Here is a 12213-nt window from a genome sequence, read left to right as displayed (position 1 = left end):
GGTACATGGGAGGCATTCTTATACAGTGTTGCATCCACATATCAGAGTTAGAGGTAAAAGTTTATCCTTTATTTCTCGTATACTAATTTAAAATGTTTTATGTAGGCAATATATGTAATGTAAGAAGTCATATAACAAAAAATAGGCATAAATGAAATGAGAACTGAATAGCTATAAAAATAAGTTAGAAATCTTGAAAATGAAAACAATAGACTTATGGAAATGGAAATCTTAAGAACTGGGAAAGATTCCAGGATGGAGAGATACCAGTGAACTAGAGGACTGCATTGAAGCATTCACTCATAGAACACAGAGACAGAGATTTAAAAAACATAAAAGAAATGGATTAGAAATTATGAGGCTGCAAAATGTTACCAATAGGTGTTACAGAAGAAAAGGAAGGAGCAGGGAAGCAACGTGTGAAGACATAACTAAGAATATTCTTAAACTGAGGAAAAGCAAGAGTCAGATTGAATGTACTCTCTGATTGTCAAAGATGTGCAAATAAAAACAGATCTACTCCCGGACATTTTCTAATATAACTGCAGAACATCGAGCTTAAAAGAAAAATCTTAAAATCAACTAGAGAGAAAAGATAGATCACTTAAAAAGAAACAATAATTAGAATGACAGAAGACTTTGGAATACTGCAACAGATGTCAGCAATCATATAATAATAAAAGAAAAAACACAAAAATTTATAAAAGTATGACATTACGTTCCTAAACCATAACTTTCAAATATATAAATCAAAAACTGAAATTAAACACAGATGGTGAGAAATCCACTATTATAGGAGGATATTGATTATAGTACTATTTATGATATTAAAAGTTTGAAAACAAAGAAAATGTACATCATTAAGGTAATGATTTAAAACATGATTATATCCATAGCATGAAATATTATTCAGTCATTGAAAGATTGCATATGCATTTGTATATGATTATGTAAGCATAAAGAAACTTATGGAAAAATACATACCAAATTACTTAAGACTTGGGGGGAGACAGTGATGGGCACAGAAACAGATAGTGAAAGAGATGGGAAAATGTTCAAAATTTTAATAACTACAGAAAAAAATAATTTTGATTAAAGGCATTTATCTACAACTTTTCTATAAGAGCTCTGAAGCAAGAAGGAACACAAACTGGTGAAGGGAACCCAGAGTGGGGCACAAAAAAGAGGATCTTTTTGTTTGTTTGTTTGTCTTTGTTTTTGTTTTTGAGATAGAGTCTCACTCTATTGTCCCAAACTGGAGTGCAGTGGGGCAATCTCGGTTCAGTGCAACCACCGCCTCCCAGGCTCAAGTGATTCTCCGGCCTCACCGTCCAGAGTAGATACAACAGGACTGCAAGTGCGCACCACCATGCCTGGCTAATTTTTTTATTTTTAATAGAGACAGGGTTTTGCCATGTTGGCCAGGCTGGTCTCGAACTCCTGACCTCAACTAATCTGCCCACCTTGGCCTCCGAAAGTGCTGGGATTACAGGTGTGAGCCACCGTGCCTGGCTGGATCTTTTGTTATATCCACACTAAGGGGACAGAAGGGACTGTCTAGCCCTTAGGCAGACAGATAGACATAATTTACCTAATGCGTTGGATAGCTGCACTTTGCCACACTTTCCTGTGTAGGATGCTTATGTTTTCATTTCTTTCAGTTATTATGTGTGTGTCCTCATTATGCATTTCTGCTTAAAAGTATTTCTTGCTATACGTTGATCAAGAAATTAGGGAAAAGCCACCAAATAATTCCATTTTATGCTATATGGTTTTTGAAAAAATAAAAACCATACATTTTTCCAAATGAAAATTTCATTCATAATTCAAGTTTTCTACAGTAGAATTTTAGGATTTAGGTATAATCTCAATACCTCATAATAAGTCTGAGTGCTTTTCTCTTCTGTGTAAAATGCTTTTAAATACTTTACACATCTTATTTTCATTCATTTAACATGGTAAGCACATTAAAGGAGAAAAAAACATTCCCCTTCTTGGATCACTAATGAACCTTGACTTTCTGGTCTGTAAACTTTAGAGTGTCACAGGACATTATTATGAAACAGCCTGGATTATTGCCAAGTTAGTTTTGGGCTGGCATCTGTGGCATATTGAAATGGAAGAGTAGGCCCTCTTTTAAAATGTGGAAATTGTTCGCAATAATTGGTGAAAATTCCCTACATATTCTACCTATACATTTGAATGGGAAGGCTATACAGAAAACAATAATATCCAGGGTTTTATAATATTAAAAAGAAGTAAAAGGAAAAGCAAAAACAAAAAAAAATCTTTGTGTAGTATTCATCAGCTTTGTGAAAGATAGCTGTCCATCTTCGTGAAAATGAAAACAGAATGAACTATGATTTGAGTCTTATTGGCTGTGAGTATAAATACGTATAAAGCAGAAACCAAATGCAGGCAAAATTCATTAGAATGAGAGTACCCAAGAAACAATTTTAGCAGTTCCTATCCACTTATCCTAGGTCTAGGGACTTAAAGAAAAACCTACGCTTTTATTTGGATAAACTTCAAAAATACACAACAGTAGAAATAACTATACAAAGAACCCACATGTGTCTAACACCCAGCTATAAGGATCATCAACCCACAAGCAATCTTGTTTCATATATGCCCCACTCACTTCATACTTTCCCCCACTGGATTATTTTGAAGCAAACTCAAGCATTATTTTATCTACAAATATTTTAATATCTGTCTCTAAAACATAAGGATTCATTGATTTTGGGAATTTTAATATCTGAATTTGTAGAAGAGACTTTTCCATGTGGTTTCAAGGTAAAGGAAGTACTCTGCAAGGAGAAGGCAATATCTTTGTGTACTACAATGGATGCCAAGCATGGTTGCTATTCTTCTTTTGTAGGGATTAAGTGCAATTCCCTATTTTACAATTACACAAACCTTAGTGTTTCTAGCAGCTCTTTCTAACTTCATCTTCGCTTTCTGTTACCTCCTTGGCCCTATTTTTTCATTTCAATAAACTTTCATTACTAAAAAGTCAGGAAAACCATAAGCTATATTAACAGAAAAGAGTGTGAAGATTTCAGAAAGTGTTATTTTCACCATAATTTACCTAATTAGTTGTTTCATTTCTGAGCACCCCATTTAAGTCGTGCTACAAAGAACTAGGTGCTATATGAAAGAAGGAAACCAGGATTGTATGTTGGTTAATTTTACATGTCAACTTGACTGGACTAAGAGATGCCCAGATAGCTGGTAAAACATTATTCCTGGGTGTGTCCATGAGGGTGTTTCTGAAAGTGATTAGCACTTGACTTAGTGGACTGAGTAAAGAAGATCTGCCCTCACCAATGTGGTCAGGGATTATCCAAACCACTGAGGACCCTAAAAGAACAAAAAATGACTTGTTTTGCCCAGTTATATGTATACCAGGATCCTAGATTGAATCTTGAGCCAGAAAAAAAATGTGGCTTTTGTTGTTATTATTGTTTTGCAATAAAGAATATTATTATGACGATTGATGAAATTACACAAAGTTTTAGATTAAATAATAGTATTATATCAATGTTAATTGTTTTTGATAATTATACTGATTTTGATCATTGTACTGTGATTAGGCAAGAAAATATTCTTGTTAATAGGACACTGAAGTATTTAACATTAAAATAGCATTATTGAGAAGGCAGAGCAAGATAGCCAAATAGAATCCTCTAACGATCACCCTCTCCCCAAAAGGAACACCAAGTTGAGCAACTATCCACACAAGAAAGCACCTCTATAAGAACCAAATATCAGGTGAGCAATCACTGTACCTGATTTTAATATCTTATCAAGGAAAGAAGCACTGAAGAGCATAGGATAAACAGTCTTGAATTGCCAACACCACCCCTTCCCTATACCCCAGCAGTGGCTGCATGGTGTGGAGAAAGAATCTATGTGCTTGGGAGAGGGAGAATGCTGTGACTGTGGGACTTTGCATTGGAACTCAGTGCTGCCCCGTAACAGTGGAAAGCAATACAGGCAGAATTCTGCCCACACCCACAAATGTGGCATTTAGACCAGCCATAGCCAGAGGGGAGTTGTCCACCCCAGTGGCCAAAACCTGAGTTCTGGCTAGCCCCATCACTGCAGGCTAAAGTACTCTGGGGTCCTAAATAAATTTGGAAGGCAGTCTAGGCCACAAGAACCACAATTTCTGGGCAAGTCCTAGTGCTGTGCTGGGATAGGAGCCAGTCAACTTGAGGTGAATGCAACCTAGAGACACACCAGCTGGGGGCAGACAAGGGAATGCACTAGCTCCCAGGTGACATTTCTCGACATATCCTGGGCCAGAAGTGAACCCACTGCCTTTAAGGAAAGAACCTAGTACTGGCAGGATTTATTACCTGCTGAGAAAAGAGCCTTTCCACCTTGAATAAACATCAGCAGTAGCCAGGCAATTCACCACAGGCCTTGAGTGAGACCCAGCACCCTGCTGGCTTCAGGTATGATCCAGTACATTCTCAGCTGTGGTGGCCACAGGGGGAGACTCCTTCTGCTTTAGGAAAGGAGAGGGAAGGTTAAAAAGGACTTCGTCTTGCCACTTTGGTGTCACAAATAAAATAAAGCACCAAACAGACTCCTGAAGTCCCCAATCCAGGCCTTAGCTCCTGGATGCATTTCTAGACCCACTCTGGGCCAGAAAGGAACCAACTTCCCTGAAGAGAGACTCAGGCCTGTAGGATTCACCACAAGCTGACTAAAGGGCCCTTGGGCATTGAATAAGCATCAACGGTAGCCAGGCAGTATTCACCATGGGCCTAGGGCACTGATGGCCATGGGGAGAGACTCCTGCTTGAGAAAAAGAGAGGGAAGAATATGAAAGATTTTATCTTGCAACTTGAGTACCAGTTCAGCCACAGTTCAATAAAGCACCAAGTTGATCCCTAAAGTTCCTGACTCTTGGCCTCAGCTCCCAGACAGCATTCCTGGGCCAGAAGGAAACCCACCAACCTGAAGGGAAAGGTACAAGTCTGATAGGATTCACTACCTGCTGACTTGGGCCTTGGGCCTTGAAAACGTATCAGAGGTAGCCAGGTAATGGTCATCACAGTCTTTGGGAGAGGCACAGTACTGTGCTGGCTTAAGGTCTGACCCAGAGCAGTCCCAGTGGTGGTAGCCACAGGGGTGTTTGTGCCACCCCTCCCCCAACTCCAGGAAGCTCAGCATGAAGAAAGAGACTCTGTTTGTTTGGGGTAAAGGAAGGGAAGAAAACAACAGACTGTGCCTGGTAATCCAGGGATTCTCCCAGGACTTACCCAAGACCACTAAGGCAGTAACTTTACCAGTCTGCAAGAGTCACAGTGTTACTGGGCTTTGGGTGCCTCCTAATACAGATACAGCTGCAGTGACCAAACACTTATATCACAGCACTCAATTCCCTTTGAATAATCGGAAAGTCTTCTCAAGAAGGACAGGTTACAAACAAACCCAGACTGTGAAGATTACAATAAATACCTAACTCTTCAATGCTCAGTCTTCAATGAACATCCACAAGCATCAAGACCATCCAAGAAAGCACGACTTCACCAAACGAACCAAATAAGGCACCAGTGCCCAACCCCAGAATGACAGAGATATTTGACCTTTCAGACAGGGAAATCAAAATAGCTCTTTCAATGGCACTCGATTAATTCAAGAAAACACAGAGAAGGAATTAAAAATCCTATTGAATATATTTAACAAAAAGATTGAAATAATTTTTAAAAATCACGAGAAATTCAAGAGTTGAAAAATTCAGTTGGCATACTGAAGAATGTGTCACATCTCTGAACAGCAGAATAATTAAGCAGAAGAAAGAATGAGTGAGCTTGAAGACAGGCTCTTTGAAAATACTCAGTCAGAGAAGATAAAAGAAAAAATAATAAAAAAGAATGAAGCACACCTATAAAGATCTAGAAAATAGCCTCAAAAGGACAAATCTAAGGACAAATCCTTAAGGAGGAGGTAAAGAGCAAGATTGGGATAGAAAGTGTATTCAGAGGGTTAATAACAGAGAACTTTCCAAACGTAGAGATATCAATATTCAACTACAAGAATGTTATAGAACACCAAGCAGATGTAACTCAAATAAGACTACCTCAAGACATTTAACAAACTTCCAAAAGTCAAGGATAAAGAAAGAATCCTAAAAGCAGTAGGAGAAAAAAAATAAATAAATAATATACAAAGGAGATCTGATATGTCTGGCAGCAGACTTCTCAGTAGAAATCTTGTAAGCCAGCAGAGAGTGGCATGATACATTTAAAGTGCTGAAGGAAAAAATAAAAATTCTTATACTAGAATAGCATATCCAGTGAAAATATTCTTCAAACATCAAGGAGAAATAGAGACTTTCCCAGAAAAACAAAAGCTGAAGGATTTCATCAACACTAGACTGCCCTATAAGAAATGCTAAAGGGGTTTTTCAATCTGAAAGAAAAAGATAGCAAGGAGAAATAAGAAATCATCTAAAGGCACAAAACAGCAAGTACACAGAAAAGTACAGAATATTATAATACTGTAACTGTGGTGTGTAAACTCATATCTTGAGTAGGAAGACTAAAAATGAACCAATAAAAAATAATAGCTACAACAACTTTTAAAGATGTAGACCATATAATAAGATATAAATAGAAATAATAAAAAGTTTAAAAGTTGGTTGGGGGAACGAAGTTCAACTGTAGAGTTTATATTAGTTTTCTCTTTGCCTGTGTGTTAGTTGTTCGGTTGTTTTGGGTTTTGTTTGTAATCAGTGTTAAGTTGTCATCAGTTTTAAATAATGGGTTACAACATGTTATTTGCAAACCTCGTGGTAACCTGAAATCAAAAAACTTACAACAGACCCACAAAAAGGCAAGAAATTAAAACATACCACTGGAGAAAATCACCTTCACAAAAAGGAAAACAGGAAGGAAAGAAAGAAGTCAGAAAACCAATTTTAAAATGGCAAGAGTAAATTCTCATCACCAATAACATTGAATGTAAATGGACTAAACTTTCCAATCAAAAGACATAAAGTGGATAAAAAAAATCAAGGTGAATGGATAAAAAAGCAAGTCCCAACTATCTTCTCCCTATAAGAAACATGCTTCACATATAAAGACACACATAGGCTGAAAATAAAGTGATGAAAAAAGATAGTCCATGCAAATTGAAACTGAAAAAAAAACATAGAAACAAAGAAGGTTATTTCATATTGATAAAGGGGTAGATTTAACAAGGGAATACAACAATTGTAAATATATATGCATCCAACACTGGAGCATTCACATATATAAAGCAAATTTTCCTAGAGCTAAAGACAGAAATAGACCTAATGACATTCTTCACAGAGATTGAAAAAATAATCCTGTAATTTATATGGAACCATGAATGACCCAGAATAGCCAAAGCCATCCTGAGCAAAAAGAACAAAACTGGAAAAATTATTTTACCTGACTTCAACTGATACCAATGAGTGATAGTAACCAAAACAGCATTGTGCTGGCATAAAAATAGACACAGAAACCAATGGAACAGAATAGACAACCCAGAAATAAGACCATATATCTACAGTTAGCTCATTTTTGACAAAGGTGCCTTCAATAAATGGTCCTGGGAAAACTGGATATCTGTATGCGGAAGAATGAAACTAGACCTCTATCTCACACCATATACAAAAATTCAAATCAAAATGGATTAAACACTTAAATTTAAGAACTCAAAACTATGAAAACTACTAAAAGAAAATATTGAAGAAACTCTCCAGGACATTGGTCTGGGCAATGATTTCTTGGTTACTACTCTACAAGCACAGACAAATAAAGCAAAAATGGACAGATGTAATTATAACAAGTTTAAAAGCCTCTGCACAGCAAAGGAAACAATCAACAAAGTGAAGAGATGACCTACAGCATGGGAGAAAATATTTTCAAACTCTTCATCTGACAAGGGATTAATAAACAGAATGTATAAGTAACTCAGACACCCAATAGGAAAACATCTAACAATTTGACCAAAAATCAAACAATCTGATTTTTTAAATTAGCAAAAGTTCTGGAAAGACTTTCCTCAAAGAAGACATACAAAAGGCAATCAGGTGTAAGAAAAGATGCTCAACATCATTGATCATCAGAGAGATGCAATTCAAAACTACAACGAGATAATCATCTCATCCCACTTAAAATGGCTTTTATACAAAAGACAGGCAATAACAAATGTTGGCAAGGTTGTGGAGAAAAGGGGACTCTCATACACTGTTGGTGGGGATGGACATTAGTACAATCACTATAAAGAACAGTATGGAGGTTCTTCAAAAAATCTAAAAACAGAACTTCCATATGACCCAACAATCCCACTGCTAGGTATATACTCAAAAGAAAGGAAATCAGTGTATAAAAGAGATATCTGCACTTCCATGTTTATTGCGGTACTATTCACAATAGCCAAGATTTGTAAGTAACCTAAGTGTCCATCGACAGACAAATAAAGATGTGGTACATATACGTAATGGAGTACTATTCAGCCACAAAAAAGAATGAGATCCTTTAATTTGCACTAACATGGACGAAACAGGAATATTATGTTGAGTGAAATAAGCCGGACACAGAATGACAAACTTATGTTCTCACTCATTTTGGGGAGCTAAAATTTAAAACATTTGAACTCATGGAGATAGTAGCATGGTGGTTACCAGAGGCTAAGAAGGGTAACAGCAGGTGAGGGAGTGAAGATGATTCGTGGGTACAAAAATATAGTTAGATAGAATGAATAAGATCTAGTATGTGATAACATTACAGGGTGACTACAGTCAACAATAATTTCCTGTGCATTTTAAAATAACTGTAAGAGTATAATTGGAATGTTTGTAATGCAAAAATATGATAAATTCTTAAGAGATGATGGATGCTCCATTTACCCTGATGTGATTATTAAGGACTGTATGCCTGAATCAAAATACCTCATGTACCCAATAAATATATACACATACTATGTACCTATAAAAGTTTAAAATAAATGAAATATAATAGCATCATGGAGAGACAGTAAATATGATAAAATGTCAATGATCGAAGACATGTGAGCTTTTAATACTATTGCAACTCTTCCATAAGTTTGAAATTATTTCCAAATAAAAATATATACCTAAAGACTTTATGTATATTTCATCAATTTTCATAATATGCTTTCATGCAAATAAATCATATACAGATACGCATAGGAAAGAATAAGAGGTGGGAAGGTAGGGTTATTGAGTATAGAGAACTCCTTTTTGGAATTTTGCTGTAAAATAAAGGGGAGAAATGAAACAGTGGCTGGAGATGTTGGAATTAAGAAGGTTTGCTGTAATTGCTGTTATTTGAATGAGTGACATTAAAGCAAGTATACAATAGAAAATGGGGAAAATTCAACCGAGGAAGGACAATGGATGAGTCACGAGAAAGAGATAATATTTTCAGAAGCAAAACCCTTCCACAGCCAAGTAGTAATGAGTTCTGGTGCCTACATAGGGCTTGGCCTTATATTACAGCATGGACAGTTCATCTACTGTAAAGGAAGGGACAGCCCGGGTGTGAATGCAGTTAGTTTAGTCTATGCTATTTGATGTTAGAGGGACAAGAAGTACTTTTCTAAGAGCTCCTATTTTCTCAGTACAGTTAGAAGCAAGGTCTCTAGCTACAACTGAAAAGAGGGAGGAATGATGAAAATTTAAGATTACTACAAAGACAAAAGCAGAAGTGCAAGAAAGCAGAGCTCAGAGGAAGAAAGCAACAATAAAGTCAGCAGACAAGTATTTATAAATGAACCATGAAGCTACCTTACTTTTAAGAGGAAATAAAACTATTTAGTCATACAGCACTTAACGATGGGAATACATTCCGAGAAATGTGTTGTTAGGTGATTTTTGTGGTTGTACAAACATCATAGAGTGTACTTACACAAACCTAGATGGTATAGCCTACTACACATCTACCCTATATGGTACAGCCTATTGCTCCCAGGCTACAAACCTGTATAGCATGTTGCTGTACTCAATATGGTAGGCAGTTGTAATACAATGCTGTTTGTATATCCAAACAGATGTAAACATTAGAAAAGGTAAGTAAAAATATGGTTCTATAATCCTATGGAACCACCATTGTATATGTAGTCTGTCACTGATGAAAATGTCATTATATAGCACATAACTATGTTTATTTTTTATTTTCAGAGGCCCATAGGTGGGTAAATGTTCCTAAGGACAAAGATATCTATAAATCTGCAGAGTGTACATCTGTAAGACTAGAAGACTGATTCCTCGCTCACATCCTCACTGATCTAATAACTACTCTGGCTTCCAAGATGCTTCAAAAACTAAACTCAGCAAAAAGTGCAGACCAAATATGTGGCAGAAGTTGAACTGAGCTCGTTAAGTTTCATATTATGTATATCCTTTAATATAGCCTTTTAATGCCAATAAGTGTGTCATGCATAGATGAAATGCTAAACTGTCTTCTGGCTTAGCAGTATTGGCCTTGGTCTCAGATGGGTATTTAAAACTCAGCCTCTCTTAAGACTTTTCTTCTCTGCCAAAACCTGCTTAGTCACCATCTAGGGTACCCCAAGGTTTTGTTGCTGTCCCCATACAAATTCACTTGAGAAGTTATTCACTGTCCTAGGCAAAGAGCTAAGTAACAATTAATCTATTTCTGAGGAAAAGAACACATAAGTTAGTCATATAGTGCCAGCATGTCTGAGGAAAATGCTTTTAATCAAATAATACTGAAATGTATAATAAGAAATATGATGAGAAGAGACTGGGATTCCACTAAGATGCTTCCCACCCATCAAATTATTACTAAAATATGATGATCTACCAAAGTGCTTTATGCTTCAATCACAGAAACCAATTCAAGCTTAGACCCAGACTTAAGGATGGTCCAAAGATTATGCCACTAGCCATATGTAAAGTTAAATAAAAGTACAAATCCTGTTTCTCAGTTGCATGAGCTGTTTCCAATACTCAGTAGTCACATGTGGCTGATAGCTACCATATTAGTGCAGATATAGAACATTCTGTCATCACAGAAAGTTCTATTGGGCAGCACTGGTCCAAACCATGGAAAGCCCCTGTGGTTTACTCCATTTTTTAAATTGTTACTGGTCCCAGGGAAGCATAAAGAAATATGAACTTGTGCTGTAACCTCAGAACTACCTTGGACTTCCAGCTGACCCCAAACTGGAGCTCTGAGCCTTCCCAATCTGGATCTGACTCAGGATAGACCCACATCAACCATCAGAGTTTAGGAGGAGGAGGAAGCAACACTTACCTCAAACGACAAAGTGATGCCTGGGAAAGTCCTTTTAAAACTATGAAGTCCTGTGCAAAAATATTCTTTCCATTTTCCTAAGCAATTGCCTTCACTTTGTTGTGGGGCTCTCCCTAGATTATTATATTCATTGCTGGACTCTAGAGCTTGAGATAAATGCAGAAAATTTGGAGGCAGTTCAGAGGAGACACTCAAAGATGATGAAAGGTTTGAGAAATAAAATTTTGTGGCTAAAAAAACAGAAGTCATCCATCCCGGAAGAAAATTGTAAGATTATCTTCAAGCATAAGCATACATATTATATAGAGGATTATGTCCAGCTACTTTGAAAAGCTGCAGACAGAAGAATTAAATTAAATTAAATTAACAGCATAAAAGTAAATTTCCTGATAATGATGGCTGCGCTGAAACAGGCTATCAAAGAAGTTTAAGAAATCTTCTCTGGATGTATTTGAAAGCAGAAAAGTTTCCATGTAAACATTTTCCAGTAACGACTCCTTCTGAGGAAAGCAGTCAGATATAATTCATTATGTACACATTCTCATGTTTTGTAACGTGCATATCTGGTCCCAGCTGGTAGGCCTAGGGATTGCTTCTGGCTCCTATCATGCCACCTACAGTCAGGCATGTGGCTACTATGAGAGCCCTATTCAACAAAGCTACTGCATTCTCAGAGTAATTATATTAGAAGATAAGGTCATTCTTTCCCCAGAACCCACTTCTCCTTTCCTTATAACATATCTGATTATTTTTCTTGTGATACCATCCTTCTCCTATCCTATACAGTCCTGGTCTGGTTAATCAGAGCATCCATTCTCCCTGGCCACAGTGATTGGTTCAGAAGTAACAAGTAACCCAAATCAATCCAATACGGCTTGACTCCAGGACTTTTTTGTTGTTGTTGTTCAAACTGTTGGGAGCAGAT

This window comes from Pan paniscus, chromosome 6 (assembly GCF_029289425.2).
Source record: "Pan paniscus chromosome 6, NHGRI_mPanPan1-v2.0_pri, whole genome shotgun sequence".
NCBI classification, from domain to species: Eukaryota; Metazoa; Chordata; class Mammalia; order Primates; family Hominidae; genus Pan; species Pan paniscus.
Note: the sequence above shows the minus strand (reverse complement) of the source record.